Genomic DNA, 25,591 nt, shown 5'->3' with positions numbered 1-25,591 from the left:
GGCTCGGTCGGGTACTCAGGGTAAATGTCTCGGAGTGCTTGCCGCACCCGCACATAGGTGAAGCCGAGCATCAGACCCACACCGTGGCGACACTGCAGCTCCGAAAGTGCCAGGAACTGGCACTGATTATATAGATCATCAAGGCGAGTGATCCTCACCTTACCCAGCGCCGTCAAGGCGACTGGTTCCCGCCCAGCAGATATGTCAGGATGCGCCGCAATTGGCAGCATTGGGGCATAAAGATAGCCCACCTTGGCCCTTTTAGCCAGTGCATTCCATGCCCATGCCGTGCAATGTCCCAGGCTGATTTCACCACGCGGCCACCCACTCCCAACAGGGCAGCTGCAACCAGCGGCACCATGAGCACAGAGTCCGCCTCAATGGCTGTGTGTGGTTGATATTTCTGCGGAAAATACCAAAAGTGCGCAAACTGCGCCTGAGCGCATAAGTGATATAAGCGAAAGTCAGGGGCCTCAAACCCACCAGCTACACCGGGATTTCCTGCCCCCCAAAAAAACCTGATCAGAACCGACTGCAGTGTATTAAACAATGCAATGTTCAGTCGGATGGGGATGTTAGCACACAAATATAGATGTTTGGGTAGGAATGTCATTTTTATGACCGCAGAACGATCCGCGAGGGAAAGGGGCAGCTTAGCCCAGCGTGCAGCCTGATCTGTAATTGTGTCAACGGCCCGCCCGTAATTAGTAGAAATCACTACTTCAGAGTCCCTATGTAGCCAAATTCCCAAATACTTTACTAGGTCGTACGACCACTGCAGGGGGAAGTCTAATTCAATCACCTTGGTGCTGGCCGTCAGCAGAAATACAGTGGGCTTAGCCCAGTTGATACCTAGGCCCGAGAATCGTTCAAACCTAACATACTATCGCAGTAGTTCCGGCAAGTATGTGGTGGGCTCACGTACATAAAGCATCATATCATCAGCGTACAATGACATCATTAAAGACAGCTGTCTAAACCGCAGTGCCGCCTGGGCGTGTCGCTGCCGCAGTTTACAGGGTTCTAGTGCAAGTGCGAAAAGCATTGGCGACAGGGGGCAACCCTGCCGCATGCCACGTTTGATGGAAAAGGCTGCAGATACCCAGCCATTATCCCGGATCCACGCCACCGGTGCAGTATATAGAAGATGAATTCATTTCAGGAAGAATGGGGGCAGTCCCATACGCAGCAAGACGACGAACAGGTATTCCCACTGTAGGGAATCAAACGCCTTAGCCGAATTGAGCAGCACAGCTACTGCCTGAAAGTCTCTCTCAAAATATTGTAACGTAGAAAAAATTGTGCGGAGGTTATGTGTTGTGGATCTAGAGGGCACAAAGCCCAACTGGTCCGGTAGGACTACGTTTGGAACTAAGGGCTGGAGCCTTGTGGCAATCATTTTAGCCAAGATTTTGGCATCTATGTTTATTATAGGTAGGGGTCTGTAGGAATCGCAAGCGTTCAACGCCTTAGCAGGTTTCAATAACATTACAATTAAGGCCTCCTTAAGTGAGGGAGGCAGCGTGCCCAACTCGTACGCCTCTGCAAATACCTCCAACAACCTTGGCGCCAGAACATCTGCAAATGCCTTATAAAACTCGCTAGGGAGGCCGTCTAGACCCGCCGCTTTGCAAGTGGGGAGTGACATGATGGCCTGCCTTACGACATCGACGTCGAACGGCAGCGTGAGGTGCTCCCGTTGGTATAGGGACAACCAGCCCAGGGCCACATCGTCCAGATAAGCATCAATTTCATCCACAGGAGGCTGATCACGTTCCCCATATAATTTAGAGTAGTAGTCCAACACCACTCCGCTAATTTCTGAATTACCATAGTGGCCTGTCCCTCAGCATCCAGTAGCTCGGTAATGCAAACCTGACTGTGAGGCACAGCCAGTTTCTGGGCTAGGGAGCGGCTGGGCCGACCCCCCTTTCCAAAATAACGGGCAGTACTCCGACGTTATCTATGTATCATCTCCTGGTCCATTGTCGCATTATGTTCCGACAAGCGCTCCTGAATAGCAGCCATCGTTTCGGTGGCAGGGCAGCGAGCATTGTCGCGTTCCAAAGCAGCTATTTTATCCGCTAACTTCCGGATTCTACAGCACAGATCTCGAAGAACCCCGGCCTGTGTGCCCGATACACACTCCCCGGATTGTCACTTTAAACGCTTCCCAGAGAACCCCAGCACTGTCCACAGAGCCAGAGTTTTCCCTGAAGTAATTATGGATGGCTTCGCACACTGCGTGCTTAAAAACCGGATCAGTCAAGGATGACAGCTGCAATCTCCACCAAAAAGGGGGCCTCTCATATCCCTGAATCCGCAGTGCAAGCAGTACCGGGGAATGATCAGAAATAGTTTTAGCCAAGTGTTGGCCCAGGTACATACAGCTTCAGAGACTAGCCAATAGTCCAGGTGAGACCATGTGCCATGTACCTTGGAAATAAAAGGGCTTTCCCTGGCCCCTGGGTGCCTCAGGCCCCAGACATTATGCAAATACCCAGCATCCAAGAGCCCTAAAAGGACGTCAGTGGACTGCCTGTGTCGCGGAGCTCCACTCCCCTCTCTATCCATACCAACATCCATACACGTGTTAAAGTCCCCCACCGAATGGTTTCAGCAAAAGGAAAGGCTGAGATCCTACACCACACATCTGCATAAAACGATTGATCATCCACGTTCGGTCCATAGACATTGACCAAGAGCATACTCATGCCATCAAGCGTTCCATGCACTATAGCCAACCGACACTGCTCATCCACATCCGTGCCATGTACTTGGAAGGGTGTGCCCTTCCTGACGAGGATCATCACCCCCCCGGGAATCAGAGGAATACGAAGAGGTCACCCTCACTCCCGCCCATCTAGCGCCCACATTCCTCTCAGACATCTTGGTGAGATGGGTCTCCTATAAAAAGGCCATGTGAACATTCAACCTATCTAATGAGGCTAATACTGCAGTCAAACCAAATGTATCCTAACACAATCTGTTTTTGTAAACTAAAAATGCCAATAAAAACATGTCCAAAAAAAAATTCTAATGAGGCTAATACAGTACGAATTTTCTTGGGACTGTTAAGGCCACGTCTGTTCCAAGTTAGGAATCTAACATCACTGCCCATGTGCCGTGTAACAAGTCATAGATATAACTATTTGAGATCTGACTTTCAGAACATGATACCCAGCTATGTATGTATGTATGTATGTATGGCGTACTTGTATAGCGCAAACTGTCACCCGAAGGGTATCCTGGCGCTTCAGACAATTATACCAACACCACACAAACAGTCAAGAAGAGTTAGCCAAACCTAGGAAAGAGAAATGTTTTTAATTCCTTCCTAAAAGAAAGGAAGCCCCTGGAGCTTCTCAGCGACAGGGGAAGAGTATTCCAGTGTTTAGCTGCCACAAATCCAAAAGCCCGCCCACCCATCCGAGCCCTTATTACCTTTGGAATTGCCACGAGATGTGCTGACAAAGACCGAAGGGAGCGAGTGGGAACATACCACTGGAACAGTTCCTGCAGAGGAACAGGTCCTTGCCCATGAAGTCCTTTAAACACTAAACAAAGTGCTTTAAAGATAACTCGTTGCAGGACAGGTAGCCAATGAAGATCGACTAGCGCCATAGAAGAGGAATCGGATCGGCGCCGGGACAGAGCCATCTTGGCCGCCATGTTCTGCACACGTTGCAGCTTAGCCACCAGATTAATTGGGGCTCCCAGCAGTAGTGCGTTGCAGTAATCCAATCTGCTCAGTATGGTGCCACGCACTACTTCTGGCCGAACATGAGCCGGCAGCAGCGGAAGAATCTTCCACAGCATACGGAGCAGCATCATACAAGTGGCCACAGTTTTATTTACGAAGAGGTCCAGTTGAAGATTAGGCCCAAGCATTACGCCCAGGTTTCTGGCAGAAACCGCTGCCAAGGGAGCGTCCTGAAAAGAGGTGGGCCAAAAATCAAGGGGCAGTGCCCGAGGGACCCGATCCAGCGAGCAATGTAATACCTCTGTTTTGGAGCCATTGAACTGCAGAGAGTTCTGCCTCAACCATTCTGCAGTTGACGCCATACACTGATGAAAGATTTCCAGAGGCACCGCATCCTTGCCCTCGATGGAAAAGATGAGCTGTGTATCATCGGCATAGTTAATAACCGAGATGCCTAATGATTTAATCAGACTCACCAGAGGGCGAAGATAGAGATTGAATAAAATGGGGCTAATGGCAGACCCTTGCGGGACACCCTGCTTAACCGCTTTAATCTCCGACTGGAAAGGTGGCAAGGCCACTACCTGGTGCCTATCACCCAGGTAGGAGATCAGCCAGTCACGAGCCAAGCCCTTCACCCCTACATCCTCAAGTCTTCTGACCAGGATGTCATGGTTGACCGTGTCGAAGGCGGCCGACATGTCGAGCAGCACTAAAAAGGCTGCTTGCCCAGTGTCGGCACGCGAACGAAGGTCGTCCAAAACGGTCACCAGGGCAGACTCCGTGCCGTGTGCTGGTCTGAAGCCGAATTGAGACGTGTCCAGGCAGAAATTGGTCTCCATAAAACTGGAGAGATGTTTGGTAACCAGTTTCTCCAGAATCTTAATGGGAAAAGGAAGCAGCGATATAGGTCTATAATTCGCTGGACAGGTAGGGTCCAAAGTTTCCTTCTTTAATAAAGGTGAGACCACTGCTAATTTCCAACACTCCGGGACACGTGCCAAAGAAAGAGACTGGCAACAGATGGCATACAACGGAGGAAAAAGCTCCGCCTGGAATACTTTCCAGTACTTGTGTGGCAATGGATCCAACGGGGAACCAGAGGATACACTATTAGCCAACAGGCAAAACTCCTCAAGGGATGGAAGGGGAAAACTATCCAACTGTGCCCGTCTACCAACTACCCTTTTTCTCTCCTTGGCAGCCACTAATGCGGGACCCTGTGCAGGCTGAATAACAGATGTAGTCGTTGAAGCGAGCTTGCTTAGGATCAAAGCAATCTTATCTTCAAAGGCCTGCGCCAGAGAGGTACACAGAGCTTGGGAGGCAGGGATATCATTAGCAGCAGAAGCAGGTCGAGAGAGATCCCCAACAATCTTAAACAAGGCCTGCGTTTTATTCGATGCATTTAAGAGCGACTCCTCTAGGAATCGTGCTTTAGCACCTTTAATCTGTGTTTTATAAATCAATAAGGCCTGTTTAAAGAGGGCTTTCTCAGAGTCTAGATAGTGTTTTCTCCAGGCCCGTTCCGCACGTCTACAGCAAAGCTTCAGTTGTAGTAGCTCAGCAGTAAACCAAGGCATAGCGGTCTTAGATCTATCCCTGATTTTGCGCAGAGGGGCCATCACCTCAAGGGATTTAACGATTTTCCGGCTGAGGCACTCATAGCTTGCATCCACACTATCTCCTAGAGGGATTTCACCACCCAACAAGGATGGCAGGCAAGGTTGTTTGAGCAGCCTTGACCACTGCCTACCCATCTTAGTCCTAGTGCCGATACTTCCGCTCCCGATTGTTACCAAAGGGAGTGCAATGGAAAAAAGGACCAGGGCATGGTCCGTCCAACACTGAGGGAGGATATCTCGAACTACCACCTGTCTGGTGTCAGCAAAGATCAAGTCGAGAGTATGGCCCTTAGTGTGGGTCTGTGAGTGTACCAGCTGCTGCAGATGAATATCACTACAAGCCTGAACCAGATCCGAGAGGGCAGACCTTGTAGGGCCATCAGAACAAAGATTAAAGTCTCCCAAAATCAGAGTCTTAGCATGGGTGTTAGAAAGCTCGAAGATAGTATCAATTAGCTCGGATACTGCTGACAAAGTACTGGCAGGGGGCCGATAACATAGCAGTCCAGAATAAAGAGTACCTCCGTGCCCTTTCATAGAAAAGGCCAAAGTCTCAACGCCCAAAATACTCTTAGTGTCAAGCATTGAGACGTCGAGCGATTCCCTATATATAAGGCCCACACCACCTCCTCTAGCTCCCTCCCGCGGATTGTGTCTGATCTTATAGCCAGGAGGACAGGCTAACCCTAGCTCCACCATACAGTCCGCTCTGGTCCACGTTTCTGTCATAAACAGAACGTCTAACTTACCAGACTCTATGAGTAATGCAATTTCCATATGGTGTTTACTCAGTGATCTCACGTTCAACAGACCGCACATCAAGGGCTGCGCACCCCGCTCAATGACATGAGGCTGCTGGTGCATACCCGTACCTGGATTGAGTTGTAACAGCATATCCCTAGTATATGTTAACCGAGCACCGGGCAATGAAACAGAGTCCCCGGCTACCTGAACGAGCTGTGCGCGAACGGGCGCAAACGGGCTTACCTTCGGCGCGCCGCCGTTGCGCTCGCTGCGCGCCAACGCTGCGCGCTGGTACACACATCCCTTATATGCTGTGGCGGTAATCCGCGCGGGAGTCCTGCGAGGACACACCTCTAGACCCACCAAAGATGGCACCCGGAGGCAGCCTGATCCAATTAGCCTCACCTAGGATGGCGGCCGGAACGCCGCGATCGCGTCCTAAGCAGTCCCCCAGAGTCTACCTAAATCCCGCAAAGTGCAGGTGAGTTGTCAACTTTTAAAGTGCAGGTATGACCTGGCTATCCCCTCCAATAATAGGCCACCAAAAAGCACAGAAAGCACAAAGCGCCAGAGATAGCAGCGCGAATTACAATATTAAAAAAAGCATAAAACACAAGCAACAGCATCAGACTACGCGTTAGCGCTGAGGTATAAAGTCTACCTATAGGCACAAGAAGGCGCCTTAAATACACTGCCAGTGCGCGGGAGTCCTGCGAGGACACACCTCTAGACCCACCAAAGATGGCACCCGGAGGCAGCCTGATCCAATCAGCCTCACCTAAGAAGGCGTCCGGAACGCCGCGATCGCGTCCTAAGCAGTCCCCCAGAGTCTACCTAAATCCCGCAAAGTGCAGGTGAGTTGTCAACTTTTAAAGTGCAGGTATGACCTGGCTATCCCCTCCAATAATAGGCCACCAAAAAGCACAGAAAGCACAAAGCGCCAGAGATAGCAGCGCGAATTACAATATTAAAAAAGCATAAAACACAAGCAACAGCATCAGACTACGCGTTAGCGCTGAGGTATAAAGTCTACCTATAGGCACAAGAAGTCGCCTTAAATACACTGCCAGTGCGCGGGAGTCCTGCGAGGACACACCTCTAGACCCACCAAAGATGGCACCCGGAGGCAGCCTGATCCAATTAGCCTCACCTAAGATGGCGGCCGGAACGCCGCGATCGCGTCCTAAGCAGTCCCCCAGAGTCTACCTAAATCCCGCAAAGTGCAGGTGAGTTGTCAACTTTTAAAGTGCAGGTATGACCTGGCTATCCCCTCCAATAATAGGCCACCAAGAAGCACAGAAAGCACAAAGCGCCAGAGATAGCAGCGCGAATTACAATATTAAAAAAGCATAAAACACAAGCAACAGCATCAGACTACGCGTTAGCGCTGAGGTATATATATAGTACAATGCACAAGTGCCAACTGTGTCAAACATGCCACCTCCTCCCAAACCCCCCACCCACTTTGGCGAGCCCAACATGCGAAAGCCATCCCGGTGCGAACAAAACAACCCCCAACACACAAAACCCAAATAGAACATAGAGTGGGGATCTCCCATATCGGAGGTACCAGAGGGCTACAGTCCTCCCGCAGTGCAGGAGGTGGCTGATCAGGTCTAATACCTGTGCAAGGATCGATCAAGAACGACAAAAATGTAAGGCATCCAGCCAAAACAGATATGAGGTGTTATCCCCCCGCAGGCCAGCATTGTACAACAACATTGATCTCAGGGGCCTATAACAATATGAGAGTCCCACCAACATGGTGGCGGATAGCGAGAGCTGGTTAATATTCCCCTTTCCAACATCATTGTTCCTCCTCATCCGGAGCAGCCTTGTCCTCTCGCCGTCAACGCTTCAGCTGCTTGGCATATTCCATCCCTGCCCTGGGGGCTGTGAAGATCTTAAAGTTCCCCTCCGACCCCACATGCAAGCGTGCAGGATACATCGCATAGGGGATGCTTTCAGACTGGAGGAATTTTTAACTGTGCCGAACTCCCGGCATGCAGCCTGCCCCACGACCGTGAAGTCCGGGAAAAAGGACGTGTTCCCCCCGATGACAAATAGTGCCCTTATCCCTAGCCAATCTTAAAATGGAATCTCGGTCCCGGTAGTTCAATATCCGGGCAATTACAGGGCGGGGTGGAGCACCCGGCACTGGGCACGCCGCCAAAGACCGATGGGCGCGCTCTATAATGAAAATGTCGGATAAGTTCTCAGGACCGAATATTTCCTTGATCAGGCTCTCGATAAATGTCTCCATCCTTCCAGTGTTAGTGGATTCGGGAAGGCCCGTAATGCGCATATTGTTTCTTCGTGACCTCGCCTCCAAATCCTCATTCTTTGCCTGAATAAGTGCCAGTATCTTTTCCTTATCAAGAGTCTTACTGGCTACCTCACTGAGGCCATCCCGCTGCTCCACCTCCCCCATTCGGGCATTCTGTTTTTCCAGCTGTGCAGCCATATTGTCTAGCCTGTGTGTGATAGTGGACATGTCACCCTCTATAGACTGGAGGCTTTTTTGCATGGCTAGTAGCGTCGCTTCCAGCTTAGTCGGTCCCTCCTCCTGAGTATCTGCCTCGGAGTCCAATGCCGCTTTTTGCAGGGTCCTTCCAGACTTTCGCGCCTCGAAATTGAGGCGCAGTTGCGACTTATCTGGCTTTCCCATGATGAATGTCAGGATCTACAGGTAGCTGCCCGGAAATCGAATAACACAACAGCACTCCCAGAGACACAAGGATCACCAGCAAGGCACCGTCTTGGGCACCTGAAGCGCAAAGTATACTGAGTTGGTAAAGAAGAGCCAGGCGGGTGCCCCCTGCCACACGCTTAGAAACCTGCACCCCCGCTCGCAAGTTTGTGGGTAGTGTGCCCTACTTCGAGCAGCCCAGTAAGCCGTGGGGACCTGCAGAGGCGAGGGACCAGCAGCCAGTTAATAGTGCAAGGGCCCGGTGCGACCCTGCGCAAGCTATAGGTCAGGGGCAATCAGGGATAACACCAACTTGAGACAATCTCGCACGTGCACAGCTACCACTCTCCGCGCAACAGGCCGCAGCTCGCAGAACACAGCACAATGCTCAGGCCCGCACCCACCTACGCCGCCACCAGCCCAAGCAATGTCGCACCCCACTTACCGCCACCTGCCAAACTAGTTGATAGCAGCACTCAGGAATTCTTCATGCTCCCCGGGGGGCCAGGTAGACTAGAGGCCCCACCGCACCTTAGTCCAGTCTGCAGGGCGTCTGCACCGATATGTGCAGCGATGCAGACCGCAGCACACTGGAGGCCACCCAAAGATCCGTCGCCCTCTCGTCCACTCACACACAAGCCTAGCCTAGGTCGCTCTCCGATCACTGCCGCCGGTCGCCGGAAATCACAGCAGTCCACACTCAGGTGCAAGGCCCTCCGGGTATTCCACTAGCCCTCCGCGCTGTCCAGTCTGGGGCAGGGACTGCGCATGCCGCTACTTCATTGGCGCCGACCCACCTGCAGCCCGGGCATCCGGAGACCTCACATGCAGCCAAGCACGGCCCAGGACAGCAGCGTCATCCCTCCATAGCTGCGCACACAGGCCAACGCGCTCTGTCCCGGTCCCAGCAGCAGGGTCAATCAGGGGCAGGATCAGGTAGGCGCCCCACCTCCAGTCTTAGGGCGACACTTCTGAGCAGCCCCAGCAAATGGCGCAGGAAGCCACCCAATCGCCACTAGCAGCCGCCCCAAGCAGCTCCCGGCCTCACAGTCGGCAGGTCAGTTCAGCCCCGGGCACAGGCACAGGCCGCCACCAAATTATCGCCAGGCCGCCGAGACTCTCGCATCAGATTTTCACTGCAGCCGTGCCCCCAGGCGCTCTGATAGTTTGCCGCCAACAGCGGGGGGTCACTCTATGCCCAGCAATCGATTCCTATCGGCGATGCGACGTTGTTGTGCGGATTTTAGGCGGATATATGATGAGCCGGGCGGAGCAGCACTAATGTGCGGCCATCTTGCCTGGCACCCTCTCTAGAACGCATATCCTTAATGAATTTTATTTCTGAATATCCTGATCCGGCTAACCGGACAAATTTTTAAGACATTTCGCTCTCTATTGATGAGATTGGCTTGGGCAGGGAAACAGCCAAGCGTCCATAGGGATGTTCTCACGCTGCCATACTCTATGGGAGGACTGGAGCTCCAGATCTGGAGTTATATTATTGTGGTGCGCTGGGCTCACATGCCTTCCACTGGATCCACAAGTAAATGTGTCCACCTCATTTACGAATTGAAAAGGTGGCTGTCGCTCCCGATTCACTTTCACTGGTACTGTTTCGGGCCCCCTCAGAAGGACTGGTGTCCTGGACTCTGTTAACTCAGTGGTACATGCGTGGCAAAATCTGCTGAAGAAGCAGGTGGTCACGATTCTATATTCTTCCCTGACCTCGATTGCGTGATGTCATTGGCTGTCGATAAGTGGAGAGTAGGGGGTGGTACAGGCTCTTGCAAAGCTTGATATCACCAAGGTAGGCGACTTGTTCTCAGAGGGCAATGCTCGGGGATGGAATGAGTTCAATATTGAAGGGCACAAAAATGCAGATCTTGCTCGTTTTCAATTTTATACAGTGAGACACAGGCTGCATGAATTGTTTGGCGACGACTTGTCGGAGCCGCCCGAGCTGGGGGCACTCTCTCCCATACTGTGCTGCACGACCCCCAGACGGATTAATTCTATTGTCTATGATATAATGCAGGATTATAGAAGAAATAACTATACTAAGGCCAGATTGGACTGGCAGGCTGATCTGGGGGTGGCACTTGAGGACACCGTCTGGCGGTATTGCTGCAAGGTTACACAACACGTATCCCTGAATGGCAGGCATCACCTCATTCATTTTAAATATCTTAATAGAGTCTATCATACGCCGGTACCACAATTTCGTTATGGCCTACGGGATTCTGCAGACAGTGAGAGATATGGGGCCGGCTCGGCATGGTTTCTGCCGAGCCGGCCCCACATCTTTCACTACCACTGGGTCTTTCGCTATCAATGGGCACATTGCCTGGATGTGCCCAATGATAGCGAAGTTCTGGGAACAGATTTTCCAAACATTGAACGACATCACCGGTCCTTCACTTACGATGAATCCCCTGCTGGCGTTGCTAGGGTATACTGGGATTCTACCAAAAGAGGTGCGAAAGCTCATAGATATAGAACTGCTGCTTGCCAAACACAGAATTGCTCTGCGGTGGGCGTGGAGACTCGCACCCTCAGTTACTGATTGGTCTAAAGACATGGTTTATTGCAACATGCAATCTGGATTGTATAATGATCTGTTACCGCCTTAGAGCCGCCCTGGAAGCTTCTGGGGACTGTATTGGCAGTATTTAGTCGGAAAAGGAATAGGGAAAGCTGAGGGTGCAGGCTCTATTTAAATAAGACAAATTAGATGATGCTCTATAACACCAATTGAGGTCCCTTTTATTTATCTAATTGTTATGTAATACAATGCTAGTGAAGGTCAATTTTATGCTGAGAGTGGGCCGTGAGAGGTGGACCGTGGCCTGGTAATGCAGCTATGCACTGGAGGAGATGTCATAAATTTTTATCATGAGGCGTGATTGCTCTACAATTGTTCATGATATGTGTACACTGTGAGTTGCAGTCACTGTATTTATATGCATTATTCTTTGCAATAAAAATTTTAAACAAAATAATTATTTTTAAAAAATCCCAAGAGGGAGACCTGTTTGGTTATTTTGGGATATGTCACAGCTCCACTGCAGGCTCAGTTACATTTTGAATTATGGAGGAGGGAGCATACCTTCTCTTGGATGCTTCTAGAAAAGGCACTTAACGGCTCTGATACAGTCTATATGATGTCCTGGCATATTACAAAGACTGAAGAACAAGTAATTGCTATCAAACAGTGGCATCAAGGAGATAGTCTCTGTGGAACTGCCAGTGGGGCCAACTCCACAAAAGTCACCCTTTACCGTGAAACAACATGTAGCAACACAAGATGAGCAGATGTCTCCAGAACCACTCTAATATAGATTTCGTCCAGTGGGTTACCAAAACCCCCAGTATGAACTTATGGAAGTTCAGGGAAAGTCTGCAGTATGAGCCTGTATACCCTTGGAACGATGTGCTCTTACTCAATAGCATGACGGTGCAGCTCACGGGGCCGATGGGAATGACTTTTAATGTAATAAACGCAAATGTAGACACAACAATTGTCCACGTTTAGTTATCTTTCCCGAGGCTTATGAACGCTTAGACACATGCATATTACTCTCTATATCAATGAGAGACATTCCCTAAGTAGAAAACATCTGTGCAGAGTGCATATACATCTATAGCCACAAGTGAAAGATGATAAGTAAAGTTTTTGTGAACCAGGCGTCATTGAATTGGCATGGAGTCCAACCCCGTGGGCCTCACAAATAAATAAAAGTCTTTCCAAACAAGGGTACAAATGAAATTTCACTTTGCAATGGAAAGAGGTAGGCATCCAGGACCACATATGATTGACATGATCAAGCTAAATAAAGTTTGTATATTCTCCAAGTGGATCTACAGAAAGGATGCCACTAACTGTAACATTATGCGGTGTCACCATATTCCTAATGCACCTAGGACTATTTAACTAACACACTTAGGGCTAATCCATTTGCAAGGCGTTCACTTTTGCAACATCTTTTACTGATGAAATCTTCAAGGAGATTAGTTGGTCAAGTTAAAATATGCACTAGTTATACTCTACTATTTGGGAAAGACAAAGAGAAACATGATCATATCCAGAAAAAAGTCTGTCCATTAGAAGATGCTTACCTGAAACCAGGTGAGGGGCATAAACTGTCAGAATTCACAATTGAAAGCCATGGCTGAAGAATGCTGCCAATGATGAGCCAAATTTCTCTCTGGTTAGTATAAGGCTCAGGCAATTCACATAGTAAGTTTCAGATATTGTCAGGACATGTCCCGAAATGCTCAATGGCATTGTCCAATGACATTTGCCAGTGATAATTGCATACAGTGGCACTAACATACTGGCTGCGGGGAGAACTTTTGCTTGGACAGTAGGTCACCCTGATTCTTCTCTATGTACAGGTTTAAAATCATGGGAAAAAGTAAGGATTTCTAGGGAACTCTACATGGAGGAATCGGTTTAGGGAAATTGGTCTTTCTGAGTGGAATTTGTCTTTCTGAGTGGAAAGGGGTGAACCTCACGATGACAGCATGATCCCACTAGATGAAAAGCATACAATCATTGGGTAGGGGGACAGCCTTCATAGTTGTTAATGGAATAATAAGGGATGTATTGTCTCCACTACAAAATAAAGGGTGTTAACTCTTTGATTCTGAGTTTGTAGTAAAAGCAGTCTTGTTGAAATGAGTGCATTAACCAACTAAACTTCCGCTTGGAAATTGATTTGTTTTATGAAACTGAATTTGCTTTGAAGGTAAACAAAATATGTATTTACACTCGTAAAATGATTTAATCACACATCCTCCACGTGTGAGTAAATTGGCTTCCAGGGTTGGAGAGTGGCCATTCCAGATTGGAAAAGCTCTGGAAAGTTTCAAACACTCACGAACATATGTTTTAGTGGCTAATCCCAAACTAATGACAAATCATAAGTATACAACCGTGGACAATGTCAGAATTTTACTCTTGTAAGACCAGGACTAAATTTGTGTCTAGAGTAGAGACAACACCTTCAAAGTCTTTGCAGGCATGACTGAAGGGATGTTCCACAGGAGAAAAAAATTAATTCTCCATATAGAAAAATGATGAAAAAGTTTCAAATGGTCCTTTGTCGGGATTTTGCATAAACACATATAAATATGAATAAATAAAAAATGATATTCACACATGAATTCAGGAATGCTTCTGGAAAATTTGTCAGTACAATATTAAGTGGTCCCAGTAGAATTACATTCAACAATACAAATAAAGTAAGTGAAAATAAACAAATTTTAAGGAGGGCGTTGTATAGTTGGACAGTGTTATTTAATCACACTGAACATCAAAATAGTAAGCAGAGACTTTTTATACAATACTAATAACGGTGTCCAGAAAAAGTGGGGAGAAAGAGCTTTGAGGAAAAGTTGGTGATTTGAGTGAGGGTAACGGGGGGTGTGAAGTAAGAATACTGTGCAAATCATTTGTCATAATATACATTGAATAATGGCGCATCATTTTGCCATCAACTTCACAGTTCAGCTGTCCATATATGATATAGCCATGTATACAAGAAGATACACAAATCACAGTGACATAATTACTGTCGATTATACTGGCAAGCTACAGAATGTCGACGTTTCGACCCCAAAGAAATGGTGTAGGTTTGTGTGATCCTTACAAGGGGGGGGGGGGGTCTTCCTCAGGACTGTGGTGAGGGAGGGGAGGAGGGCACCATAAATGACCCCACAACGGGGGCTGGTGGAGAATTGTAGGCCTCGTGGGCTCCAGACAAAATGAGAGCAGAAAACAGCACCTGTCAATTCCGTGATTTAATAAGGATGCCTGTTCCTACAGAAACGCTGCCTCCGGGACGTCGTAAGACCGGCGGTGCCAAATCGCTACTCACGGGAAACGCTCCGTGTATTCGAAGGGAACCGGAGCAATGCCAGGAAAGTGCTTTAAATACGTTAGAGAAACTCCACGGCCGCGTGAGTGACGCCGGCTATATAATATATGGACAACTGAACTGTGAAGTTGATGGCAAAATGATGCGCCATTATTCAATGTAAATTATGACAAGTGATTTGCACAGTATTCTTGCTTCACACACCCCCGTTACCCTCACTCAAATCACCAACTTTTCCTCAAAGCTCTTACTCCCCACTTTTTCTGGACACAGTTATTAGTATTTTATAAAAAGTCTCTGCTTACTATTTTGATGCTCAGTGTGATTAAATAACACTGTCCAACTATACAACGTCCTCCTTAAAATGTGTTTATTCTCACTTACTTTATTTGCATTGTTGAATGTAATTCTACTAGGACCACTTAATATTGTACTGTCCTACACCCAGGTCCCAGTGACTATTTTGGGTTTACCCTTTTTGTAACGGTCTGGAAAATATGTGGCAGTCGTGCATCCTAAGAGCATTGCTGGAAACGTCTGTAAATTTAGAAAAGTCTGAAATGTACGCCAAATGTAGGAGTAAGCATACTAGAGAACATTTGAGAATGAATTTTGTGACATAGAACCAGAATCATAAGACATAGGCAAACATCAATGTAAAATTAGATTTAAGCTGGAGTAAGAAAGTAACATTCGTTATTCCAACATCATCATTTTGGTGCCTGATACACGCAGACTAAAAATAGCCTCTGGAAAAATAAATAACTAAATGTAAAAAAATACAAAGTAAACAAAATATATGTATAACTAAAACATTCACAAAAATTATTTTAAAAAAAATATACAAACCTAAACTTTACTTGTGTAAATAATGCAGTAACAATGTGAGGGGTGCTTTTAAGGGTCCCATGGACCCCATCACTGGCCTGATTAATTTGAAAAAAGGGTAGCGAGGCTGTACGGCTCCCCACCCAAAGCTTTTGTAGGCCCTGTGGACCTCATCCCCCAGGACTGAACTGAGGTTAAAAGGGAGGCGGCCACATAGGAAATACAATGCTTCGCCATTATCAATAGACCAAAGGTGGTGTTGAGTACAGCATTACCTTATCTGTGAGGATGAAGAAATAAAAATTACCTTCAGTGTAACGATGTGATAACTGGAAGTGGTCTGCATACCAGGAGTTTCAAGAGTGGAGATACAGCACATTAATTCCTGCCTGAGCAGAGGTTTGATTGGGGTAAGAGCTGCTTAAATAGATAAACTCCTCTGTGATTCTTAAAAGAGAAAACATTGATCTCCTATTTTCTTTCACTCATTGCTATCATATGGGCATAATGAAAAGGAATGTGTCCTTTGTCCTAGCCCTTCAGGACGAAATGCAACTGTTTAGATTGTTATCATCAAACTATTTTAGTGCATAATTATCACCAAATAATGGATAACACACCTTGGTGACAGACGCTTTATTTACCGCACAACTACATGTGCAAAAGGAATTAAAAGTGTGATAATTCTTTTGATAGGTGGATGCTAATCAGACACCTTGTAGGTGCTGTGGAATGAAAGAGTTGGATGATCCCGATTACAAACGTTAGGGATGGCGAGCCTAGCGCTTAACGTGCGATGTAAGCAGGCACAAAGGTTAGCCAGTGTTACAATATCATTATCATAGATGGTGACCAAAAACCAACTTCCAGTAGCCCTTTTTGGTTTGTGATTCTTTTTTTACACGAAACAGCCAATACATCATTATCACACAACATTTTGTCAAGACTTCTTAAGGCATTTGGTCTAAGTAAATAAAGACCCCAAATATGGGAAGAATATAACTCGGTGCTACCTTACAAGAACTTTTGCCCATCACCACGTTACCTTGCAAGAACGCTTGCCAGCACCGGATACTAGCTGCCTACCTAACTGGACTTTACGTTTGCTTAGCCACAGACTCCAAGAAGGCTGAACGTTGTGTGAAACAAAATACTTGTCGTATGTTTGTTTTTATGGAAAGAAAGAAAGACAATCCAAAAAGGACTGCTGCATATGTTTTTGCTCAACGTCCACATTACCAAATGTTATTGGAAATATCAAGCCGTTTATGGTTTTTAAGGCATAGAGCCAGACATTTTGGCCTCTCTATCACATTTCTGCCTCTGGGGTTCATACACTTTAGGAGCTCTGTGGACTAAAACTTCCTATGTCTGTCTCTTCTGACCATCTGCTCTCACTATCCAAACCAGATTCAGGTAGCACAGTCTTGTTGGTCAGGTATTAATCACCAGAATATTAATATGCCAAAAATACGTTGTAGAAGCCTGAAAGCAGAAAAAAAATCCTTGAATGTTGAACATTCTTACAGATTAGAGATACCTTGAGCAGGAATTAGAGCTCTACTCTTTGATGACTACGAGCCTGGGTCACTACTGCTTTTGTGCACCTAAGTAGATCTTAGGTGCACAAAAAACACATCTGCTGTCGAATATGGCAAACTTGTCTTTGTGTTATCACCAAAGCTGGCAGGCGTAGGTGTGAACATTCGGTGTGGAAACAGCAAAACACTCCAATATTACAGCCGCAGGAAGAGCAAGTGAACTCTGTAGAAGTAAAAACGTTTTCCTGGGGGAGAAAAAGCAAAAAACTGTTTGTGTGCGAATGCACGTTTTTACTTAACGTACTTCTAAGGACTGTGTATCATTTGGAAAATCCAAATAAATGTAAGTGTCGAGGTGGAGACATACTTCCAGAAATCTGCAACATGAATATATTTCCTCAACTATTAATGTGGATTAATATTTCCTCAACTATTAATGTGGATTTTTTAATCCCCTAAACTTCCGATATTGGCTCAAATCTTGGGAGTAAACCTACAACTAGAGTTTCGACTTTAAAATGTTGTTTGTGAGTCAGCCGACATAGGGGGGAGTGTGGGACAAACATAGATCTATGTTTAGGAGGTCCCAGTGCTTTGGACTAAAACTGATTTTGCAACTCCAAGTCAAAAAGGTAACAACACTACTAAAGGTATAATAAACCAAAAAACACATATATTTCGTTATAAAAACTCCTGAGCTCTTAAAGCCAACTACCAACCTAAACATGATTAAAAATGAAGGTTTGTTATTTAAAACACTTTGCAACACGTCTGTCAACCCTAATAATTCCGGTTGGTGCAACATCAGCACTATTTGTGTTTGTTGCTCAGACCATGAGATAGATGCCCGAGGCGAGCCTAATTCCCCGAAAATAAAAATCCCACACCTTCGTTACTCGGAGAAGTAAGTGTCCGCTTGTGTGACAAAAGTGAAAACTGCTGAACCACCACATACTTTCCTTCCATACCTCGAGGGGGCGGGGGAGGGGTGGAGGGCGGAATACACATCTCGTGCTGAGGGTGGAAAATCCCTGTCACGCCATCTGCCAGATGAATATATACATTTGTAAATACAACCGTCCGTGTGTTCGCTTTTTCTTCAACGGGCATTTACCCTCAGCATTTACTGAAAGCGGCTGAAACCTGGACTCGATCACATCTCATGAAGTGCAGCTTTACTTTAAGAAAGCTGTCATCTCTCACTTTGACAACGTTGATTAGCTGGACGGTTCTGTGATGAATATGTTTCGTAAAACAGATCCACATTTTCTAAATATGTGTTTGCCTTTGCAGGAATTAGAGGAGAAGGAAGCATCTGGAAAGACAACAGGCCTGCGACATTCACCACGGCCTCACAATGACTACTCACTGTTCTTTTGTGACTTCCAACTGTACTTTCCCTGTCCCTAGGAACCACCACACTGTCTGGTGTCTCACAAAAGAATATGTTCATTCACGCCACCTTTGCATTCATATATACAGTTATTTTTCATCGCATTGGCTTCTAGTTGGGAAAGTCTTCTGCACTATTATTATAAGGTATTCAGGAAAGGCTTAGGATATCCAAGAAAGCTGACTCGCCCTACTATTCTCGCATCCCAACAGGTAAAAGACCTCTGGCTACACAGACAACCAAACATATACAAGAAGACTGCGTATGTATTACACCCACGAGAGATGAACAACCGCTACTAAAATACAGCCTCCTGACTTTGAAGGAATCTTCGAGACCAGGGCGTGAAGACACACAAACTCCGACAGAGCAGCAAGGCCATACCAATGGTGTACACCGCTACACAAATCTCTGTAACATAAGACACCAACCAGAAATCTCAGATTGAGCAATACTGCGAATTAGCCAATCAAAAGCCACACAGTGAAGACATGGATCAACCAAAATACTTTGTCTCCAGAAAACTTATGGAAATTGGTAAGGTCATATACGCTTTCAAGTGCTTTACAGCATTATGTAACGAAGAAACCAAGTAGTGCTATAGAAGGGGTTGTGAAACCCTAGTTCAGGCGGGAGTCAAACTATTCGACATTAAGAATCTCAACAACCTCTTCCCTTTCTTAGCAACTTATGCGTCCTCTGAGAAGTATGATCTGAACTTTTATCTATGATAGGGTCTTTCTCACCAGTCATTATCTACTACTGCAATTCATGCTTGTTCGACTACTTGCGTAAAGGAGCACTGGAGTGACTGAAAGTAACATGTCTGGAACTTAATTAAACAAACACAACATTTGAAACCATGGATATACATGTACAATAAATGAATTGCAACAAGAGGCAACAAAATATATATCCCTTCTGCCTCATTTGTAAAGGATGCGTTAAAAATTGTACAGAAAACTGCAAAAAAGGCAAATGCTTTCTATACAGCTATGTTTCGTAACATATATATGCTGAGCATAGAAGCAAAAGACGAGGATGTCTAAATGGAAATATATTTTCGAACTTCTCAGCCAGCAGTGAGTGAATAGACCAAAATATCAAACAGATCTCATTTTCACAGCATTATATTTCATACCACAGAAGAAATACAGAAAAATCTGCCTGTGTTGCCCTACGAATTGGTGTAGATGCAGATGACTTAAAGAACTGTCTGGATAATTTGCTTGCTAAAACTGTGCTTGTGTCAACCACTGGGATATACCGTGCACAAAGAAAATACTCCAAAGTAGAAGACAGTTAAATACCAGGAACACAGCTACAAAAAACGTGCATTCCGTGTCCCCTAAAATAATAATAAACGAGAGGATGATGCGAAAATACTGACAAATGGAAAGTAGATTCAAAACAACAAAATGTCTACAGAGATAAGCCTGCCCCTGAAGCGCGTCCATCCAAACGTTTATGCAATAATTTAATGCTAAGATAGGAAACTGGCACTGTGGTAGACATGCCTACTGGTCAAGCACAATGAAATGCTTGATAAAAGATTATGGTAATTGAGAGAGTGCCACCTTAGCAGAACCGCATCAGGATACACAGATATGGTCATAATTGGAAATGCATGTCGGGTCGCTAACTGTAGAGTCAAATGTGTGCTGCAGGTGTTGGTTCTAGTCCCCTTCAGCTCAGACAAATGTTGAAGACATCGGTCTACAGAGGGCTGAAATTAACACTGAGTCAAAAAAGAAAATAAATAGTCAGAGTACAGCATTCACACTAGTAGCTAATTGAGGGCGTGCATTGTAGAGAGAAGGTCACCAGGGCCCAAGCATTTATAAAGGAAGGGCAGCTTGTACCGTGTGCCATATAACCACACAGATTGCATGAATGACAGTGTGAATAGGTGGGTGAATGTATGAACCAATCAATCCATGGGAGATAATAAATGGTTCATGTGCTACAGTATGGTTGACAGGGATTCTGGCACTACACCATATGACAACTCATCACTCATGACATGATGTATGTATTATGGCTTTGTGACAGGTAAAGAAGTCATAGATATAAAGACACCGGAAAGAACTGGCAGAATACAGCACAACAGGGGGTACTAGGTTCTAATTTAAAAGTCCTTATACCCAATCACAGAACTACTCATTGTAATTCATGTGCCCTGATTAATATATCTAACAGCCAGGTAAGATTGACGCAAAAGCCCCAATGGCCATGTACAGGTAGGTCACTAAAACACAAGTATTTGCTGTCAAACAAAAACAGCTGTTGCATAATCAGGGAAGGGTGTGCCACAGTTTGCCGACAGCAATTGACTGAAGGGCAGGAAAGCTGAAGGACCGCTAGGAGACCAAATACACAATACAGCTGCTCCTAGAGTTTCCATTCCTGTTACAAAATATTATATAATTACAAAACAGAACAGACAAATTATATTCTATAAGCTACACAGACTCTAGCACTTGGTCACATTTGTAATTTTTTTAAGGACATATCTCATTTATAATAGAGAAAAGTTGATGATCAACTAATTCAGATATCTCTGGCAACGCTGATTAAATAATGCACCTTGCTATCACACAGTGGTATTCTTAGCTGCACTGTCAGTAATGACTAGTAGACAGAGACATGTGCCTACAAGCCTTACGAAATCCGTGAAATGAAGGAAACTCCCCCCAAAAAATCATTTGAAAACATCTTTACTCTTAATGTGCAACTGGAGGTAAACGTGTCTGCATAGTCCCACCAATGTGCTAAATGACCCATGGGCTTGTGAAGTAGTGGTGTTTCCATTACAAAGACCTCTGTTACAAATGATGGATGCATTTTGGACAGAAACTGCTTAATTAGAATGTCGGTGAAAAGAGGTGTGCAGCAAAATGCAGCGTTTCTTGTTTCACATCGTAGTTTGCCTAGTTGGAAGGTCTGTAATTGAGGTATTATTTGTGACATGTCAGTGAGTGAGTGGTGTCTTGTCAGTCAGCGTAAACTGTGCATGAACCTGCCAATACCTCTGGCCTTTTAACAGGACTCACGTTCCAGAGACTAAGAGACAAACTCAAAAAGCTTCCAGCTATGTCAACCTACTACTGAAGGCTGGAAAAAAACGTATGATCTATACTAGCTTTTCGCCATTTGTATAGTTTTTAAAGTAAGTTGGTTTGCGAGGAAAAATGAGACCGGACACAGTGAATAACTCTAGTATTAGTCTATTGATTTTCTAGTGATGGCACTAGTTATGGGCAAAGAAAGGAAGATGAAGAAATAATAATTTTTCCTCCATGGATACTGACATTCAAATCCCAAACCTTCCTTGGGCTAAGGTCTTCGATGTGTCAGTTACTAATGAACCCATTAACGTTAGGACTATTTGTATAGCACACTAATCACCGGTGAGGGTATACAGGCGATTCACAGGTGGGTCGGCAGCTGTTTCCCAGGTTGTTTCATATGAAAAGCCAGGTCTTCAGCTTCTTGTGGAACTCAAGAAGAGATATGGAGGCTGATGTGCTGTGAGGAGTCGGTCCAGGCTTTGGGGAGATGTATGAGAAGGCGTGACCTTGGCTCTGTTTTTGTGGATACGTAGTATATGTGCTAGTGAGAGACTGGCTAAGCAGAAGTTCCTGGAAGGTTGGTGGAAGTGAATGCTGCTGTTTAGGTAGCTTTGTATGTGTGTGTGTGTGTGTGTGTGTGTGAGGAGTTTGAACTGAATGCGCTTGTGTATGGAGAGCTAGTGAAGTTCATTGAGGCGTGGAGTGATATGGGTGCAGCGAGGTAGGTTGAGGATGAGTCTTGCTGCAGCTTTTTTAATGGTTTGGAGCCTGTTTATGAGCTGGTTGGTGATAACAATGCTTTACAGAGATATGTAATGCATGTTCACGGTCCTGGTTTATAATATGTTGATTTCATGACAAAGCAGCACTGCCAGAATGTATACCAGTGTTGCTGGAACAATTTTCAGAGTGAGGTGCTGCCATCCATACTACGTCATTGAAATCATAGGGATAGTGAAACTATGTCACACAAAGAACAAGTATACAAAATGAGCCACGCTCATTCAGCAGGAGAGTGGTATCCGTGTGGCATGCAGCCGGTGGTGAATTTTGGAGCACACTGTTGCATATTAGTAAAGTATGGTGCGTGAACACACAGTCACTCACAGACAGCATATTTTCCATTGAAATGGCCACAAAATTTGTACTGACATGCAGTTTTACTGATAATACAAAGTAGCGCACCAACAATATGGTGTGGAAATCGGGTTTCAGCACATTTTTAACATTTGCACATCACCAAATGTCTTAATTTGTTTTGATCCAATAAAAATCTATGTTTCTATCACAGAGAATTATTTAAAAAGTGTTTAATTTGTGCTTAACTAACTGCTGATAATCTTTTAAATATTGGTACAGTTCGGTTGCTGGTATTTAAATGTTGTTGTGTTAGCAAAACACTAACATCCCACAGCCTTTCCTTTCACACTCTCTGCACCTCTGCATAAGATTGTCAGATAGTTCACTATACAAAATCCTTTAACTTTACAGTCAGAGAAAGAAAATAAAAAAAACCAATTTCCATGTTAAAAGAATGAGCAGAAACTTGTCAGACGACCTAGCCTGACATTTGACCTCTAGGAGCACTCAGCAAATGTGACAAGAGAACAACAAAATGTAAAGGCATCTTTATTACTCATTCGCCTTCTAAACTCCAGCATGGTTATGTTGAGGGGTGCTGCAGAACCTCCACTTCCAGCTCCTATGATGCATACAACATGTAAATAAGTAATTCCTCTTGTGCCTGAGTGATATCATGGTAGTTAGTTCACTGGTGCATTTAGCGGAGGGTTATCGGCTGTGTATGACTCTTTGAACCACACTAAAGGTCTAACCACTGGCAATCGCTCAGGGTAGCATCGCAGCTTGTCATTTATTTGCTCACCATCCCATCTCGGTTTGGACCCATCCATATGCAAATCAGTCTTGACCCTGCTCCTTTGCAAACAGCTCGGTCCAAACTTAGGTGGCATGGTGCAAAAATAACGATGGATTACCAGTGGCTGAGACTAATTCAATCATTCCTTCCATCACTGTTCTGTATACTAATTGTGACTCTTTGAACCCCATACAATCATCAGTTGCAGAGTCACAGCGACATGAACATATGAAAGTTCAGTTGGTTTAAATTAAACATACCAATAAGTGTCATGTTCCCAGTGCCCATTTGACACACATAACTCTGCCTACAATGCATTCTGAAATGGAAAAAAAAGCGAAAATGCAAAACTAGGCCACGCTTCTTTCTAAAATTAGGAAGAATCGTACTGAATGAAGAAAGCATTCAAATTTAATTTCAAACCACGAGCAAAGTTAAACTAGCCTTCCTGATGCCAAGCTACAAAAATCACAGACATCACTTTTATGTATAAAGGTCAAAAACGTACCGTGGGCCCCGGATCCGCTGCGGTGCACACCCCTCAGGTGTCACCCTACTTTACATTAAATAACAAATATTGGTATATCTAAGCAACGACCAATCGAAGGGAAATGTAACGACCACTCGCTTGAATTATGACACTGATAACGGTGCACGAGATTTAAGCATTGGAAAATCAATGTACAGGTGACGGGAAGAAAATGAGCAGGGCACTTACTAGACATTACAATTAAATATCCCGGCTGTCTGACTCGCGGGCACAGCCCATGAAAATATCTCGTCTGATTTTGCAAATCTTCCCTATTGAAATATAACAAAAACACCTGCATCAAAGCCCACTTTCAAGATCTGGAACACAGATAAGTACCCCCGGCCTGAATCCTTGCAGTCCAGGCACAGATAATCCCTGCCAGTTTCAATGCCCAGACGGTGCAGCAGCAGCCTGGGTGATGCTCCGTTCGGCTGCTGCTGGATAGCAGGCCGCCTGCTCAGGCTCTGGCATGCACTGAGTGGCAGCGTCCTGCCGCGAGCCCCGTCCACACCTATTCTTCAGGAGCTTCACCCACAATCACTGCCACGCTTACCTCGGCTGGGATATCCCTATTAAGCGGCGGCAGGCTCCGAACAAGGCTTTTCGCAGTGATCTCGTCCAGTGGCGCGCGGCTGAGCTCATGCGGCTCTCCCTCCCTCTGACGCACGCCGCGCAACGCCTCATGCCTTTGCAAGCTGCACTGCCGCCTCCCAGCGTCCGGAAAGCGAGGGCCCGCTGAGGGTGCATTGAAAATACCGTGCATACCTGGCCACATAGAAAAGCCTGTGGCGAGAGGGGCTCCGGAAACCCCCCATTACCTACACATTTTAACTCTCAACGCTGCGTAGCTGTGCCTTTCGAATTTCTTTTTGTTTATTCGGCACATTGTGTACACTTGGGAGGTGGCTGAGAAATGACTGCCGTCTTTATAGGACAGAGTTCAAGTTTTGACATTAATTGAGCACCTCAAAGCAACCGAAATCAAGAAATGATCTACAATTTTGGTGAGGTTATATTCTATGAAGTAGTGGAAGTGGGATTACGCACAACTGTCACATTTTCAGATTACTTTTTTTGTGTGTAAACAATGAGTATGCAGTTCCTATCAGAAAGAAAGATGACGGATCGTAACTGTAGTATTGAAACCAGTAAAACACAGGAGAGTGATCTCCTTATTGGAAAAAGACCCTCACACACCTGACAAGTAGGTGTCTTGCTTCATCATCGGGTCTGCTCCTACTCGGGCCGGCGCTGCAATGCCCGATCAGGCGCCCGTGATGGGGCCTACTTAATGGAGATCTTTATTCCAAAGCCGGCAGGTGAAGTGTGAGTAAGGGTCCTAGTGTAGGTGAATGTGGAGTGTAAAGTGATGTTAAAATAGGGAAAACTAGTCCAATCAAAATAATTTTAATGAAGTTGACTACTCCCCTAATTAAAATGAAAAAATCGCGTATTGTCACTTAATGTTGTGCATTAATACGCTAAAAAATGAGGTCGACATGTTTCTTGCCCTACTATCAAATCGATGGCAATTCCTCAGGACCTTATCAAAAACAACCTACACATTTTTGGGTGGCGGTCACCCAACACTAACAGTGAAAAGCGGCCACCCTCACAGCACCCTAAAAAATGTGGGGGTACCTCTGGTATCAACAAAGATTATCAAATGTTAACCCTCATTGCGTATGTTCCGGGCCTTAACAGTAC

The 25,591-nt window shown here is 45.7% G+C and overlaps 1 protein-coding gene across 5 annotated transcripts in view; it reads right to left on the bottom strand.

Moving 5' to 3' along the window:
• Positions 1–24,557, bottom strand: part of FAM169A (family with sequence similarity 169 member A) — a 385,897-nt gene extending 361,340 nt beyond the window's left edge. For 4 of the 5 annotated variants that reach the window (XM_085632310.1, XM_085632313.1, XM_085632312.1 and 1 more), the window contains exon 1: positions 24,438–24,557. The gene's annotated coding sequence lies outside the window, so the exon portion shown is untranslated. Of the gene's footprint in view, positions 1–24,220; positions 24,292–24,437 lie in introns of those variants that run through there. The other variant, XM_085632311.1, reaches the window with a different exon arrangement.
• Positions 24,558–25,591: the final 1,034 nt, after the last annotated feature.

Source organism: Triturus cristatus, chromosome 2_1 (assembly GCF_964204655.1).
Source record: "Triturus cristatus chromosome 2_1, aTriCri1.1, whole genome shotgun sequence".
NCBI classification, from domain to species: Eukaryota; Metazoa; Chordata; class Amphibia; order Caudata; family Salamandridae; genus Triturus; species Triturus cristatus.
This window is presented reverse-complemented; position numbering and strand designations above follow the sequence as displayed.